Raw genomic sequence first — 18,298 nt, 5'->3', positions numbered from 1 at the left:
ATATATTGCCTCACTATATATATATATATATATATATATATATATATATATATATATAACGATGTCCCTCATATAACCTACGTGCTTAAAGTTGTTAGCATGAATGGATGTTGTATTTTACCAAGTGTTTTCTCTGCATCTATTTAGATAATCATATCATTTTTACCCTCGATTTGTTAAAGTGAAGTATCACATTTTTTGATGTGCATATGTTGAAACATCCATGCATAAAAGGGATAAATCCCAAGTGCTCTGAGTAAATGATATTTCTGCTGTGTTGTTGGATTTGATCAGTTAGTATTTTGTTCAGGATTTTTGTATGTATGTTCATCAGGGATATTGTTCTATAACTCTCTTCGTTGTATCTATTTCTGGTTTTGGAATTAAAATGATGCTGGTCCCACTCATTGATATTGGAAGAATTCCCTCTGTTTCAATTGTTTTGAATAGTTTTAGAAGAACTAGAATTAGTTCATCTTTAAAAATCTGGTAGAATACAGCAGTGAAGCCACAGGCCCTTGACTTTTCTTTTTTGGGAGGATCTATATTACTAATTCAATTTCCATCTTGGATTACTGGTCTATTTAGGTTGTCTGTGCATTCATGACTCAATTTTGATACGTTGTATGTGACCCGAAATCTATGAATTTGGTCTAGAATTTCCGATCTGTTGGCATACAGCTGTTTGTATTAACTCTTGATGATTCTTTCAATTTCTGTTGTATCTATTGTAATATCTTTTTCATCTTTTATTTTATTAATTTGGGTCTTCTTTTCTCCATCCTTTTTGGTTAGCTGGGCCAACAGTGTATCAATTTTATTTTTTCAAAAACAGCTATTCAGGGTCCATGCTGTGGCGCAGATTAAAACCCCAACCTGCAGTGCCAGCATCACATATGCATGCTGGTTCGAGTCCCAGCTGCTCCACTTCAGATCCAGCTCTCTGCTATGACCTGGGAAAGCAGTGGAGAATGGCCCAAGTCCTTGGGCCCCCGCACCCACGTGGGAGACCTGGAGGGGGCTCCTGGCTCCTGGCTTTTGATCAGCTCAGCTCTGGCCGTTGTGGTCATCTGGGTGTGAACCAGTGGATGGAAGACCCCCACCTGTGGCTCTACCTCTCTCTGTAACTCTGTCTTTCAAATAAATAAAATAAATCTTTGAAAAAAACCAGCTCTTCATTTTACTGATCTTTTGTATTGTAGTTTGGTTTCATTTTTATTTATTTCTTCTCTAATTTTAATTATACTTTCCTCTTAATAATTTGGAGTTTGGTTTCTTGTTTTTCTAGGTCCTTAAGTTATACTGATAGCTCATTTATTTGATGTCTTTCCAATTTCTTCTTGTAGGCACTAACTGCTATAAATTTCTCTCTTAACACCACTTTTGCTACAATCCATGAGTTTTGATATGCTGGGTTGTCATCTTCATCCATTTCAAGGAATTGTTTTATTTCTCTTTTGATTTCTTCTTTGTTCATTCAGGATTGTGTTGTTCAGTCTCCATGTGTTTGCATCTTTTCTAGATATTGTGGAGTTGTTATCTTCCAGCTTCATTCCATGGTAGTCAGAAAAGATACAAGGTATCAATTCACATTTTTTTTAGTTTGTTGAGACTTGCTTTATGGCCTACTCTATCCTAGAAAAAGTTCCATGCAATGATTAAAAGACTGTCTATTCTGCAGCTGTGGGATGAAATGCTCTATAGATATAAATTAAGTCTATTTGGTCCACAGTATAGATTAGCTCTATTGTTTCTTTGTTGGTTTTCTGCCTAGTTGAACTATCCATTGATGAAAGTGGTGTGTTGAAGGCCCTCATCAGGTCCATTAATATTTGCTTTAAATAACAGACACTCTGTCATTGAGTGCATATACATTTATTGTAGTCAATTCTTTGTGTTGAATTTACCCCTTCGACATTACATAGTGCTCTTCTTTGTCTCTGTTAACAGTTGTTGTATTAAAGTCTAATTTATCTGATATTAGGATGACTACTCTTGCACCTGTTTGATTTAAACTAGCATGAAATATCTTTTACCTTCCTTTCACTTCAGTCTGCCTGTATCTTTGCTAGTGAGGTGTGTTTCTTGCAGGCAGCAAAATGATGGGTTTTGTTTTTCAATCATTCAGCCAGTCTGTACCTTTTAATTGGGGAATTTGGGCCATTTACATTGAAGGTATTATTGGTAAGGAATGAGTTTGTCCTGCCATTTTTCCACAAACATTCCAATTCTTTGCTTTGGATTTCCTTAGTCCTTATACTAAAATATTTTCTGCCTTCACATCCTTTCATAGAGTTGACTATCTATGTTTTGGTTTGTAACACAATCTTAAGTATCATTTTTTGGCCTGGACAACTGCTGACAAATTCTTTCAATTTTTGCTTGTTTTTCAAAGACTTTAGTTCTTGAATTTATCCTTCTGATAAAATCTCCTACTTTCACATTCACTAGCTATAACCGCCTGCACTCAATTATCAAGATAGTGCTTCTCTGCTAATCACTGGGAGCCCTTGTGGTGGGGCTAAGCAGCAGGCAATGTGCTCTCCCTTAACAGGGTTAGGTGGGCACCCTGCCCTCCATTAACACTCAAGGGCAGACTCAAAGTCAGTGTGCACTGCAAGGTTCTCCCTCAGGCAATATCAACAGCGACACGGGTTGCTGCAGACTCCTCTCACTTCTCTCAAAGGAGATATTGCCTCCTCCTGATGCTGGTTCTGATGTTGGTAGGAGAGGAACAGATTTGCTGCCTGACTTTCACTGCCAAGTATGGAATCTGTAAAAGTGGGGGAGGGGAAGGAAGCAAGGGACATTCCATGCTCCATGTCTGGCAGTGGCTCAGATACTAGTAAGCTCCCAGGCTGAAGTACAAGTCAGTGAGAGACTGTGGAATTTCCTCTCAGCTAAAACTCCAAGTGACTAAGTGTACAGAATTTCTCCTACACTGATGTGGGAAGAATGTAGCTCACAGCCAGCAGTAGGCTTCAACTTATAGCTGACTGCAGGAGAGTCTATGTCTTTTCTCCTCTTGTCCCATGGAATTTTCGTTGTTTTTTCACTTCACAGAAAATTTCCATGAGTCAGACCACTGGCAACCAGGTCCTTCCTTTGTTCTTTTCATATCCATGAGCAGCTGAAGATACTGTGGCCATACCCTGTTCAGACATCTTAGAAGTTCTAAGACCCACATTGGCTGCCTCTATATGTACTATGCTTCTTCATATATATATAAATGTATATATACACACATATATACTTATGATAAATTCAAATTTAAAAATTAGTCTCCGTGAGAGATTAACAAATAATAATGAAACAGAACAATTATAACATCTATTGGGGATTCCAAGATGGCAGAAAAGAGAACAAGGTACTGTACTAGGCTAGGGAAAAATAGTAAAAACAAAAAAGTGTAGGAAGCTCACTCTCCGGGGAGAACTAGAATGAAAACCATAGTGGAAATTCTATGGAAGGAAGAGGAATGCAGTGGACTTGTGTGGAAGGAGCAGTTGCACAGCATGAAAGTGGACACAACACATGACTCTGGCAGCTGAGAGCCAGAGATACCAGCTGGGAGACAGAGGTAAGGCCAGGCTGCAGCAACTGGTGGTAATATAGCCTGAGGGAGAGCATGGCATTGAGTCTGGCCTGGAGCCCTAGAAGCTGGAAGGTAGCCGCAGACCCAGTAGAAGTAAAATGGGCATGTTTTTCTCACCCCATCCTTCACACAACAGTGGCCAATGCCCTGCTGAGGGAGGGCAGGCTCCATTTGGGACATAAGAAGCAGCTGTGGAAGACCTTGTGCACAGGACAACTGGTTGAGACAGGAAACCATTTTCTCAGTAGTATTCACATCAGTGGTGGGGAGAGGGCAACATTCAGCCAATGGCTCTTGTGTATACATGTGATCCACAGATTCTAGTAGAAGGAAAAATCCATGATCCCCACTAACTTTGAACCTGGCTGGGAGGATTGACAGGGGTCTGGGCAGACTGTGAGTATGTTGGTATGCTGCCCACAAGAAACCAGAGGCTCCAGGGCTCAAGCCTTCAAGGTGGAGCATCCATAGAGAGCTGCCTTGGGGAATGTCTGCCGCTCAATACTGGACAGGCTGGTGGGGTGGAGCAGATTCTTTGTACCCAGTGACTGGGGTACCCTTGTGTGCTGAGACTGTTGGGACTCTGTGGATACACAAGAGGGTGCAGGGTTTAACAGGGACTCTAAGCAATCACTATGTGTGGCTCCACATGATTGGGGGGTCCCCGGTTGCCTGGGCCAGGTCATTGCAGTGGGAATGGTGCTCAGAGTGAGGAGCACAGAGATCATTTGTGTGGTTCATATAGTGGCACAGATAAGTATTGCACCCGCCAGGGACTAACACCTGGCCATTGACCACTTTGGAGAAGACAGGAGGGTATAATCACACCAACAGAGGTGAATACTCCCTCCCCTTCTTTTAACAAGAGGAGATGTACCAGGTCCAACTTGGGTGTTACCCTGGATAATCTCCCCCCCCCCCCTTGAAGCACTGCTCCTTGTCCAAGCCAAGAACACACCTGCTGGTACTTACTGAAAGTGCAGATATTCCACTAAGCCACAGAGACATAAGTCAAAGATAAAAGCCATCAGAGGAAAAAAATAAAAAGTATCTCCATAAGTGACTAAAAATGAATGCAGAGATTCAAGAAAAAAGAATATAGAAGACTACATGACTCCCTCAAATGAACACAACAACATTTTAATATTAGAATGTGAAGAGGAGAGGCCACTGCTCTGGTGCAGTGAGTTAACACCCTGGCCTGAAGCGTCAGCATCCCATATGGGCGCTGGTTCTAGTCTCGGCTGTTCCACTTCAGATCCAACTCTCTGCTATGGCCTGGGATAGTAGTAGCAGATGGCCCAAGTCCTTAGGTCTCTGTACCCACATGGGAGACCTAGAAGAAGCTCCTGGCTTCTGGCTTCAGATTGGCACAGCTCTGGCCGTTGCAGCCATCTGGGGAGTGAACCAGATGATGGAAGACCTCTCTCTCTGTCTCTACCTCTCTCTGTAACTCTGTCTTTCAAATAAAAATAAAATAAATCTTTAAAAAAAGGAATGTGAAGAGGAAGAGCTTGATGAAAATTGGAAATGGAATTCAAAAGATTAATCACAGGATTACTCAAAAACAATCAGAAGCAAATTCATGAATTAAAGAAACTCACGACAGAAAATTTTTCCCATGAAATTGAGATTTTAAAGATAAATCAGTATGAAAAATTAGACATGAAGAATGCAATAGCTCAAATAAAAATGCATACGAATGCAATAGCTCAAATAAAAATAAAAAATGGATAACCTTAGAAGACAAATCTTTGGAAAGTCTACAGTCAGGCCAAAAAAAAAAAAAGAAGAAATTAGAAAAATTAAAAACAGTGTTGGAGATTTATGGGATACTATCAAATGACTGAACACATAGGTGTGTGTCTTGAAGGTGTGGAAAGATAGAATGGACTAGAAGGCTTATTTAGTGAAATACTTCCATAAAACTGCTCTGATTTGGAGAAAAAGGGACGTCCAAGTATAGAAAGCACATAGAACTCCTATTCTAGTCAAACATAAAGAAAAGATTCTAAAATGTGTATTAGAGGAATGTCAGATTACTTTCAGAGGATCTCTTCAATTAGATTCATAACTGACTACTCATAAGCAACTATAGGCTAAGAGAAAATGGAGAGACATAGCCCAAGTCTAAAGAAAAAAAAAAAGCATCAACCCATAATATTGTACCCTGCAAAGCTCTCATATATGAATGAAGGTGAAATAAAGACCTTCAAGAAGAAACGGAAATTGAAAGAATTTGTCACCACTCTTCCAGCCTTACAAAACATCCTTAAGGATGTGCTACACACAGAAAAACAGAAAGACAGCCATCACTGTGAAAGAATATGAAGGCAGAAAATTTCCCAGTAAAAGTACAAAATGAATCCAAAGTAAATAATATGAATATTTATGAAAAATGGCAGGGCCAAGTCATTACTAATTAATAGTAACCTTGAATGTAAATAGTTTCAACTCTCCAGTTAAAAATATACAGACTAGCTGAGTGGATTAAAAAGCAAGACCCATGTATTTGCTGCCTACAAGAAACATATCTCACAAACAAAGATACATACAGACTTAAAGTGAAAGGATGATAAAAAGATATTCCATGGTAATGGAAAGAAAAGAAGGGGAGATGTAAACATCCTATCATTAGATAAAATAAGCTTTAACAAAAAAAATGTAAAAAGCAACAAAGAAGGGCACTATGCAATGATTAAGGAATCAATTCAACAGGAAGACATAAAATATTAAATGTATATGTACTCAATTATGGGGCCTCTGGCTTTTTAAAAGAAATCTTAATGGATCTAAAGGGAGGCGCAGAAGCCAATACAATAGTAATAGGGGATTTCAACACCCCACTTTCACCAATGGACAGATCAGTTAGATAGAAAAATCAATAAAGAATCAACAGAGCTAACTGACACTATGAACCAAATGGACCTAACAGATATCCATGGAACTTTTCATCCCACAGTTGCAGAATACATATACTTCTGATCAGTACATGCAACTTTCTCTAGGATACACAGCATGCTAGGCCACAAAGCAAGTCTCAGCAAATTCAAAAAAAAAAAAAATCAAAATCATACCATGTATCTTCTATGACCACAATAGAATAAAGCTGGAAATCGACAACTCAGGAATCTCTAGAATATACACAAACACATGGAGATTGAATGGCACATTTTTGAATGAACAGTGGGTCACTGAAGAAAGCAAAAGGGAAATCACAAAATTCTCGGAAATGAAAAACAAATACATCATATCAAATCTTAGGGCATACAGCAAAAGCAGTTTTAAGGCGTCTAAATGAAGAAATTGGATAGGTACCAAATAAATGAGCTATCAATACATCTCAAGAACCAGGAAAAATAACAACAAACCAAACTCTAAAAATCACAAACACAATAGATCATTGAAATTAAGAACTGTTCCTTTAAAAAAAAATAAAGAAAATTGATACACCATTGGCCCAACTAACCAATAAAGAGGGAAAAGACTCAAATCAATAACATCATAGATGAAAAAGAAATGTAACAACATGGATGTCTTCATTGCTTTATTCTACCAGACATTTAAATAAGAACAAATTTCAGCCGGCGCCGCGGCTCACTAGGCTAATCCTCCGCCTTGCGGCGCCGGCACACCGGGTTCTAGTCCCAGTTGGGGCACCGATCCTGTCCCGGTTGCCCCTCTTCCAGGCCAGCTCTCTGCTGTGGCCAGGGAGTGCAGTGGAGGATGGCCCAAGTCCTTGGGCCCTGCACCCCATGGGAGACCAGGATAAGCACCTGGCTCCTGCCATCGGAACAGCGCGGTGCGCCGGCCGCAGCGCGCTACCGTGGCGGCCATTGGAGGGTGAACCAACGGCAAAAGGAAGACCTTTCTCTCTGTCTCTCTCTCTCACTGTCCACTCTGCCTGTCAAAAAAAATAAATAAATAAGAACAAATTTCAATTCTTCTCAAGCTATTCACAACAATTAAAAGGGAGAGAATATTTCCAAACTCCTTCTATGAAGCCAGCAACACCTTAATTTCTAAACAGGAAAGATATAACACAAAAAGAGAACCATAAACCAATATCCTTGACAAGTGTAGATGCAAAAATCCTCAACAAAATATTAGCTAATCAATTCCAACAACACAACAGAATGATCAATCACCCAGAGCGAGTGGGATTTATCCCAAGTATGCAGGGAAGGTGCAACATTTGCAAATCAGTAAATTTGATACAAAACATTAACAGACTGAAGAAAAAAATCCATGTGATTATCTCAAGAGATGTAGAAAAATTATTTGAAAAAGGTAAAACATGATTTCAGAATGAAAATCTTAAGCAAATTGGCTAAGGAAATAACATTCCCCAACCTAATTAGGCAATTTATTACAAACCCATGGCCAGCATCCTATTAAATGAGGAAGACAAGAAAGTATTCTACCTAAGATCTGGAATCAGAAAAGGATGTCCACTCTTACCAATGGTATTCAATATAGCCCTGTAATATTTAGCCAGAGTCATTAGGTAAGAAAAAGAAGGCATACAACTTGGAAAAGCAGAAAGTCAAACTACCCCTATATGCAGATCACATGATTGTATATATATATATATATATATATATATATATATATATACGATCCAATAGACTCCACTGACAGAATATTGAAACTCATCAAGACTTTGGTAAAGTAGCAGGATATAAAAATAACACCAAAAAACTCAATAGGCTTTATAAACACAGCCAATACCATGGCTGAGAAAGAACTTTCAAGATAAATCTTATTCACATCAGGAACAAAAAAAATGAAATACCTTGGAATAAATTTAACAAAGGATGTCAACAATCTCTATCATGAAAATTACAAAACATTAAAGAAATAAATAGAAAGAGACATAAAAAGTGGAAAAAATCTTCCATGTTCATGGATTGAAAGAATCAATATCATCAAAATGTCCTTACTACCAAAAGCAATTTAGAGATTCAATACAATCCCAATCAAAACACTGACATTCTTCTGAGATCTAGAAAAAATGATGCTTAAATTCATAGGGAAACATAAGAGACTCCAGATAGCTAATGAAATCTTACACAACAGAAACAAAGCTGAGGGAATCACACTACCTGATTTCAAGACATACTGATGGACATCCAAGATGCTGGATTAGGGAGGGAGCTTATTGCTCTAGCACAGGAGAAGATAGTTTTAAAAAAGTGGAGAGAGTATAGTCTCAGGGAACTGTTATGGAGAAAATGGTGGAAGAACTCTACCAAAATTAGAAGGACATGGTGGACCTACTTGGAGGGTGTGGGCACCCACAGCTCGGGACTCCAGCAGCCAACAGACTATATACTAGTATTGGAAAGTGAGGCAAGACCAGATCCTAGCATCCCAAGCCACTGGCAAAAAAGCTTCAGGAAGAGCGTAGAGGGAACTCAGCTTAGAGCCCCTGAGTGAAAGTGTACCAGCCAAACTAGAGGAGAAAAAAAAAAAAGTATGGGACTGAAATATTTCTATCTCCCAATCACTTCACAAACAAAGTGATGTAACAAGCCCATAGAGCAGGTGCCATTTTGGACACACACAAAGCAGCAACCAGCTGAGTGAAGACTCCTGACTCTGGTGAGGAGAATTAACAGGGAGCTAGGAGCTTGTGACTGTGTGGCTTCTGTACTAGGATTGTGAAAAAAGCTGAGGGTCTGTGGAAGGAAGAATGGTGTGGCTGGGACTTTGAGCAGTCACAGTGAAAGACTCCAATCTTGGGGTTTCCTGGTTACCAGGTGAGAGACATTGCTGGGGAATCTAAACAGACTCAGGACTGCACAGATCCTTTGTTTGCTCCTTGTGACAGAATGGACAAATATATATACCCACTAGGGCTAGCACTCAGGCACTGGTCTCTGTTGAGGAAAGGATCTCAGCTGAGAAGCATAATTTCCCTTTTGATTTAAAAAGGGGAGAGATTTACCATGCCAGACCTGGGTGTGTCACCTTTGGCATGCACTTAACACTGGAGAACTGAACAGAGCTCTCTGGCCACAACCATTACAAGCCTCTAGAGATTCACGGAAAACAGACATTCCACTTATTTACAGATTCATAGTACAAAGATAAAAGCTGCTACAGCAAAAATAAAATAAAATAAAATAAAGAAAAAAAATAAAGAAGCCAACCAACGAATATCGCTACACATGCTGAACAACAAATGCTCTAATTAAAGAAACAAGATTAAGAAAGGCAACATGATGCCCCCAAAGGAACACAACACTTCAATGCTAGATTGTGAAGATGATGAGATAGAAGAAATCCAAGAAATGGAATTAAAAAATTGATAAGATTACATGGAAGTAATAAGAAGCAAGTGCATGAACTACTGAAATACATACAGGACATGAAAGAAATTTCTGCAATGAAATTGAGATCTTAAATAGAGATCCAAACAAAATTAAGAATTCAATAGAACATGAAATTGAGATCTTAAATAAAAATTAAAATAAAATGAAGAATTCGATAGAACATGAAATTGAAATCTTGAAGAGAAATCAAAATTAAAAGAAGAATTCTATAGAACAAATAAAAAATTCAGTGAAGAGCATTAACAACAGAATCTGTGAAGCACTAGAGAATATCGGACATAGAAGACAAAGCAAAGTATATGGTCAAACCAAACAAAGAAGAGGAAATTAGAAAACTAAAAAGAACTGTTGGGAATCTACCATAAAAAGACCCAACATAGGGGTATCAGGAGTTCCTGAAGGCATGGAGAGAGAGAGAGAGAAAGGATTAAAAAGCCTATGTAGTGAAATAATGACAGAAAACTTCCATGGTTTGCAGAAATAAAGGGACATCCAAGTACAGGAATCACACAGAACTGCTAATAGACATGACCAGAAATTATCCTTACCACAACACATTGTAACACATCACAGTAAACCATAAAGAGAAGATTCTAAAATGTGCATGAGCAAAATGCCAGATGACTTTCAGGGGATCTCCAATTAGACTCACAGTGGACATTTCATCAGAAACCCTAAGAGCTAGGAGAGAATGATGAGATATAGTTCAAGTCTTAAGAGAAAAAAAAAAAACTGTCATCCCAGAATATCATAGCCTGCAAAGCTCTCATCTGTGAATAAAGGTGAAATAAAGACCTTCTATAACAAACAGAAATTGAAAAAAATTTTCACCACCAGTCCAATCCTACAGAAATGCTTAAGGATATCTTGCACACAGAAACACAGAAACATGATCATCAATACGAAAGAAGGTAAAGGAAGAAAATCTGAGAAAAAGTTTAAAGGAAATTCAAAGTAAAAAACAGGAATATTTTTGGAAAAATGGCAGGGCAAAGTCATTACTTATCAATAGTGACCTTGAGTATAAATGGTCTCAACTCCCCTGTTAAAAGACACAGACTGGCTGAATGGATTTAAAAACCCATCTGTTTGATGCCTACAAGAAACACATCACAACAACAAATATGCAGGCAGACTGCAAGTGCAAGGATGGAAAAAGTTATTCCATGTCAACAGAAACTAAAGAAGAGCTGGTGTAGCCATCTGAATATCAAACAAAATAGACTTTAACACAAAATCTGTTAAAAGAGACAAAGAAAGGCACCATATAATGATTAAGGGAACAATTCAACAGGATGATGTAACTATTACAAACATATAAGCACCTAATTAGTGGGCACCTGCCAATTTAAAAAACACTTTAAGTGATTTAGAGGGAGACATATAATACAATACAATAGTATTGGGGACTACAATACTCCATGTTCAGCAATGGAGAGATCAATCAGACAGAAGATCAAAAGGGAAATGGCAGATTTAATCAACACTTTAGACCAAATGGACCTAACAGATACCTACAGAACGTTTCAGCACATGGAACTTTCTCTAGGATTGACCACATACTAGGCCATAAAGCAAGTCTCAGAAAATTCAAAAAAATCTAAATCAGACTATGCATCTTCTCAGACCACAATGGAAGTTGAACATCAGCATCTCAGGAATCTCTATAACATATACAAACACATGGAGACCGAACAACATGCTCCTGAATGAACAGTGGATCATAGAAGAAATTAAAAGAAAAATCAAAAAATTTCAGAAATCAAATGAACCTGACAACTCATTATATCAAAATTTATGGGATACAGCAAAAGCAGTGTTAACAGGAAAGTTTATAGCCACTGGTACCTACATCAAGAAATTAGAAAAGCAACAAATAAATGAGTTATCAATGCATCTCAAGGATTGAGAAAAGCAACAGAAAATGAAACACAAAACTAGTAGTAGAAAAATAATTAAAATCAGAGGTGAAATCAAGAAAATTGAAACAAAAAAATAACATTACAGAAGATCAGCAAAAGGAAGAGCAGACTTTTTGAAAAGACAAACAAACTTGACCCACCATTGGCCGAATTAACCAAAAAAAAAGAGATGACCCAAATCAATAAAATTAGAGATGAAAGGAAATGTAAAAACAGGTACCACAGAAATAAAAAAAAAATCAATGGAAATTACTACAAAGATTATTATACCCACAAACTGGGAAACCTATAAGAAATGGATAGATTCCTGAACACATACAACCTAACTAAAATGAGCCACGAAGAAACAGAAAACCTAAACACGCCCATAACCAATATAGAAATTGAATCAATAATAAAGGCTCTCCCAACAAAGAAAAGCACATGACTAGATGGATTCACTGCTGAATTCTACCAGACATTTAAAGAAGAACTAATTCAAATTCTTCTCAAGTTATTCAAAACAATTCACACAGAGGGAATCCTCCCAAATTCTTTCTACAAAGTCGGCATCACCTTAATTGCTAAACCTGAAAAAAAGATGCAACTGAGAAAGAATTACAGATCAATTTCCCTAATTAACGTAGAAGCAAAAATCCTCAACAAAATTTGAGCCAATCAAATCCAACAATACATCAGAAAGATTATCCACCCAACCAAGTGGGATTTATCACTGGTATGCAGAATTGGTTCAACATTCACAAATCTATATGATACATCACATAAACAAACTGCCAAACAAAACCCTATGATTATCTCAATAGATGCAGAGAAAGCATTTGATAAAATACAACATCCTTTCCAGATGAAAACCCTAAGAAAATTGGGTATAGAAGGAACATTCCTCAACACAATCTAGGCAATTTATGACATAACTATGACCTGAATCATATTGATTGCGGAATTGTTGGAGGCATTCCCACTGAGATCTGTTACCAGACAAGGATGCCCACTTTCACCACTGCTGTTTAATATAGTACTGGAATTTTTCGGCACAGCCATTAGGCAAGAAAAAGAAATTAAAGATAGAGAAAGCCAAAGTAAACCTATTTGCAGACATCATGATTCTTTACATATAGGATCCAAAAGACTCCACTAAAAGACTATCAGAACTCATAGGAGAGTTTGGTAATGTAGCAGGATAAAAAGTCAATACACAAAAATCAAGAACAATCCCATTCATAATAGCTACAAAAAATCAAGTAACTTGGAATAAATTTAACCAATGATGTCAAAGATCTCTGTGATTAGAATAAAACATTAAAGAAAGAAATAGAAGACGATACAAAAAAAATGGAAAAATATTCCATGATCAGGGATTGGATAAATCAATCATCAAAATGTCCACTCTTCCAAAAGCAATTTATATATGGAATGCAATACTAATCAAAATGCAAAAGACATTCTTCAAAGATCTAGAAAAAAAGGATGCTGAAATTTATATGGAGCCGCAGGAGAATTCAAATATTCAAGACAATCTTATATAATAAAAACAAAGCCAGAGGCATCACAATGCCAAATTTCAAGACATACTACAGGGTAGTTAAAATAAAAACAGTCTGGTACTGGTAAAAAATCAGATTGATAGAACAGTGGAACAGAATAGAAACAGCAGAAATCAATCCAAACATCTATAACCAATTATATTTGATCAAGGAGCTAAAAACCAATTCCTGGAGCAAGGACAGTCTTTTCAAACATGGTGCTGAGAAAACGGGATTCCCACATGTAGAAGTATGAAACAAGACCCTAACCTTATACCTCATACAAAAATCCACTCAACATGGATTAAAGATCTAAATCTATGACACAACACCATCAAATTATTAAAGAGTATTGGGGAAACTCTGAAAGACATTGGCAAAGGCAGAAAGTTCTTGGGAAAGACCCCAGAGGCACAGGCAATAAGAGCCAAAATTTACAAATGAGATTACATCAAATTAAGAAGCTTCTGCACCAGAAAAGAAACACTCAGGAAAGTGAACAGGCAGTAGAAAGAACAGGAAAAATTATTTGCAAACGATGCAACTGATAAAGTATTAATAACCAGAATCTACAAAGAGATCAAGAAACTCCACAACCACAAAACAAACAACCCACTTAAGATATCCAAGGACTTAAACAGACCTTTTTCAAAAGAAGAAATCCAAATGGCCAACAGACACATGAAAAAATGTTCAGGATCTCTAGCCATAAGGGAAATGTAAATCAAAACCACAACGAGGTTTCACCTCACCCCAGTTAGAATGACTTTCATACAGAAATCTGCCAACAACAGATGCTGGCAAGGATGTGCGGAAAAAGGTACCCTAATCCACTGTTGGTGGGAATGCAAACTGGCAAAGCCACTATGGAAGACAGTTTGGAGATACCTCAGAAATCCGAATATAGTCCTGCTACATGACACAGCCATTCCACTCCTTAGAATTTTCCCAAGAGAAATGAAATCAGCAAATAAAAGAGCTATCCACACCTCCATGTTTATTGCGCCTCATTTCACAATAGCTAGGACATTGAATCAATATAAATGCCTGTCAATGAAAGACTGGATAAAGAAATTGTGGGATACATCCTCTATGGTATACTACACAGTGGTGTAAAAAAAAAGGCAAAATCTGGTCATTTGCTATAAAATGGATGAATCTAGAAAACAACATACTTAGTGAAAAAAGCTTTAAAGGAACAAATATGTTCTCCCTGATCTGTGACAAATAACAGCACCTAAAAGGAAACCTGTAGAAGTGAAACTGACACTGTGAGAAGCAATGACTTGAATAGCCCTTGTCTTGACTGTCGAGGAACAGTTAATTAATTTAATTTTTAACTATTTTATTTTTCTGCTTAATACCATTGGTTGAAATCTTTACTTAACTCAGAATTATACATAGATGTTTAAATCCAATGGAAAACAGAGCCCTGTAAAACATAAGAGTGAAAATAAGAGATGGAGGATATATATAATTTGGCACACATTCCCATGGACTTACCCCTAAGGGTAAAACTAAAAACTTGATATGGTACTTCAAATTCCATTAAGCTGGGTGGTACTCATTCCATCTGACATGTTAAAGTGATCATTTTAAGTGCATATCTTATCATATAGATAAGAATAAATGTCAAATGAATCACATGAATAAGACCAAGTGTCTGCTAATAACAATCGATAGAATTAAAAAGAACACAATGTTCCAACATGGAAAGCAGGCCACACAGCAGATTCATAGAATGACAAATGCCCTAAACAGCATTTTGACCTCAGAATCAGCCTTTAAGGCATGGGGATGTGGCTGAAAATCCCATGAGAGCATTTCAGGCATGGAAAGTCAAGACACTGTGGCAAAAAATGATCTACATGAAGGATATCTGTGAGTGAGATCCCAGGGGTAATATGGGGCCATCAAAGAAGTATGTACTTTTCTCTGAAGGGAAGAGGGAACTTCCACTTTGCTTATGGCCCTGTCTAAATATTACCAAGTTTGTGGACTCAGAGGCCTCCATAGCCTTGGCAGCTCATGACAAGAGCCTCGGGTGATCACTGATGTCATACATAAGAGTGTCATTTGTTAAACAAACAACCAGAATCACTGTGCACTTACTCCCCATGTAAGAACTCTGTCCTTAATGAGTTGTACTATAAGAATTAATGGTAAAACATATTTTAAAATGGTACTTTATACTTTGTCTCTGTGGGTGCAAACTGTTGAAATCTTTACTTAGTTTAGAGTTTGTCTTCTTTTTTTTTTAGAGTTTTTTTTAGAGTTTGTCTTCTGTATATAAAGATAATTAAAAGTGAATCTTAATGAAAGATGGGATGGGAGAAGGAGTAGGATGTGGGATGGGAGTTAGGGTGGGAGGGCAGCATGGGGGGGTAGACCTACTATATTCCTAATGCTGTACCTAAGAAATTTGTATTTATTAAATAAAAGTTTACTTAAAAAACACATACTGCAGGGCAGTTATAATCAAAACAGGCCAGCACTGGCACAAAAACAACACATAGATCAATGGAACAGAATAGAAACTCCAGAAATCAATCCACACATCTGCAAGCAACTTATTTTTGACAAAGGAGCTAAAATCAATCCCCGGCATAAGAACAGTCTTTTCAACATATGGTCCTGGGAAAAAAATCTCTTTGTGCAGAAGTATGCAACTAGAATCTTACCTTACACCTTACAAAAAATCCATTCAAAATTCATGAAACTCCTAAATATACCACCAGATACCATCAAATTATTATTGAACAATGGGGAAGCTCTGCAAGACATTAGTATTGGCAAAAACTTCTTGGAGCAAACCCCAGAAGCACAGGAAATCTACATCAAAATTGAACAATGGGATTACATCAATCTAAGGTGCTTCTGCACTGCAAAAGAAGCCCTCAGCAATGTTAAGGGGCAACCAACAGAAGGGATAAAGATATATGCAAATTATGCAACTGATAAAGGGTTAATATTCAAAATATATAAAGAGCTCAAAAAACACAGCAACAACAAACAAATAATCCAGTTAAGAATGATCTAAGAACTTGAACAGGCATTTTTCAAGAAAAGAAATTCAAATGTCCAACAGACACTTGAAAAAAATGTTCAGCATCACTATCCATCAAAGAAATGCAAATCGAAACCATGACATTTCACCTCACCCCACTTAGAGTAGCTCTCACACAGAAATCAACAAACAATAAAAGCTAGCAAGGATGTGGAGGAAAAGGTACCCTAATCCACTGTTTTGGGAATGTAAACTGGTCTAGCCACTATGGAAGACCTCAGAAATTTGAATATAGACCTACCATATGAACTAGCCATCACACTCCTTGGAATTTAACCAAACCAAAACAAATCAGCATATTCATTGAAGCTCAATTCACAATAGTTAAGATATGAAATCCACCCATATGTCCATCAACTGAAGATTGGATAAAATACTTGATATATGTTTAGCTGTTAAAAAATGAAATCCTGTCTTTTACAACAAATGGATGTAACTAGAAACCATTACACTTAGTGAAATAAGCTAGTACCAAAAAAGATGTATATCAAATATTTTCCCTGATCTGGGGTAACTAATGGAGTACTTAAAAAATGTAATGTATTGGCCGGCGCCGTGGCTCAACAGGCTAATCCTCCGCCTTGCGGCGCTGGCACACCGGGTTCTAGTCCCGGTCGGGGCACCGATCCTGTCCCGGTTGCCCCTCTTCCAGGCCAGCTCTCTGCTGTGGCCAGGGAGTGCAGTGGAGGATGGCCCAAGTCCTTGGGTCCTGCACCCCATGGGAGACCAGGAGAAGCACCTGGCTCCTGCCATCGGAACAGCGCGGTGCGCCGGCCGCAGCGCGCTACCGCGGCGGCCATTGGAGGGTGAACCAACGGCAAAAGGAAGATCTTTCTCTCTGTCTCTCTCTCACTGTCCACTCTGCCTGTCAAAAAAAAAAAAAGAAAAAAAAATAAATAAAAAAATGTAATGTATTGAAGTGAAATGTACATTTTGAGATTTGATGACTGTTTAAAGTCCTTATCTCTTCTTTTGTGGAACAGTGATTTTTTTTCATACTATTGGTTGAACTCTTTACTTAGTTTAGGGTTAACCTTACGATCATTAAGTAAACTGAACATAGATGTTAGTAACAATTAAGAATGGGAAATGGAGAGGGAGGAGGAAGAAGGGTTGGGGCACAGGTAGGAGGGAGAGTAGTATGTGAAGTATCACTATGTTCTTAAATCTATATATATGAAATACATGAAACATGTATAATTTAAATTTTAAAAAATATAAAAATATAAAAAGAACAACTGTCACAACATACTGTGATAAAACTGCCCACATCACTACTTTATGCTTTGGTTTTATTATTGGATAAAATAATCATTACTTGAACATAAGCCCTCTGATACCAAATAGTCAAACTGATAACAGAATGGCTACCAAGTGATTAACTTGTAAGTAGCATCTGCAGCTTGGATACATTGGACCAAGGGATGTTTCATGACCCAGGTGAGACAGAGTAGGACATGATAAGATTTCATCACATTACTCAGAATGGTATGCATTTTGCATCATCAATCTTATGACTTTTCTATTTCTAAAATTCTCCATTGAGTATTTTTAGAGCAAATTAGGTTGCAAGAAACTGAAAACAAAAAAGAGTGAAACTGTGGATGAAGCAGGGTTGGGGAACCATTGTATGTCATACATTAACATTTTTAAGAGCTTATTGGCTTACTTTAGGAATCAGTTAGGGATGAAGAGTAAGAAGAAGAAGTGAATCAAGGTGAACCCCCAACATCTTGTCATGCTAAAGAGTAAGTGCTCCAAAATTGATGACATGTCAGAGGGACACAGGCAGAAATCCAAAGGGTGCTGCAGCAACCATTTTCAGAACAATGTGAACAACAAACTAAATAATG

This window comes from Lepus europaeus, chromosome 9 (genome assembly GCF_033115175.1).
Source record: "Lepus europaeus isolate LE1 chromosome 9, mLepTim1.pri, whole genome shotgun sequence".
Classification (NCBI taxonomy): domain Eukaryota; kingdom Metazoa; phylum Chordata; class Mammalia; order Lagomorpha; family Leporidae; genus Lepus; species Lepus europaeus.
This window is presented reverse-complemented; position numbering follows the sequence as displayed.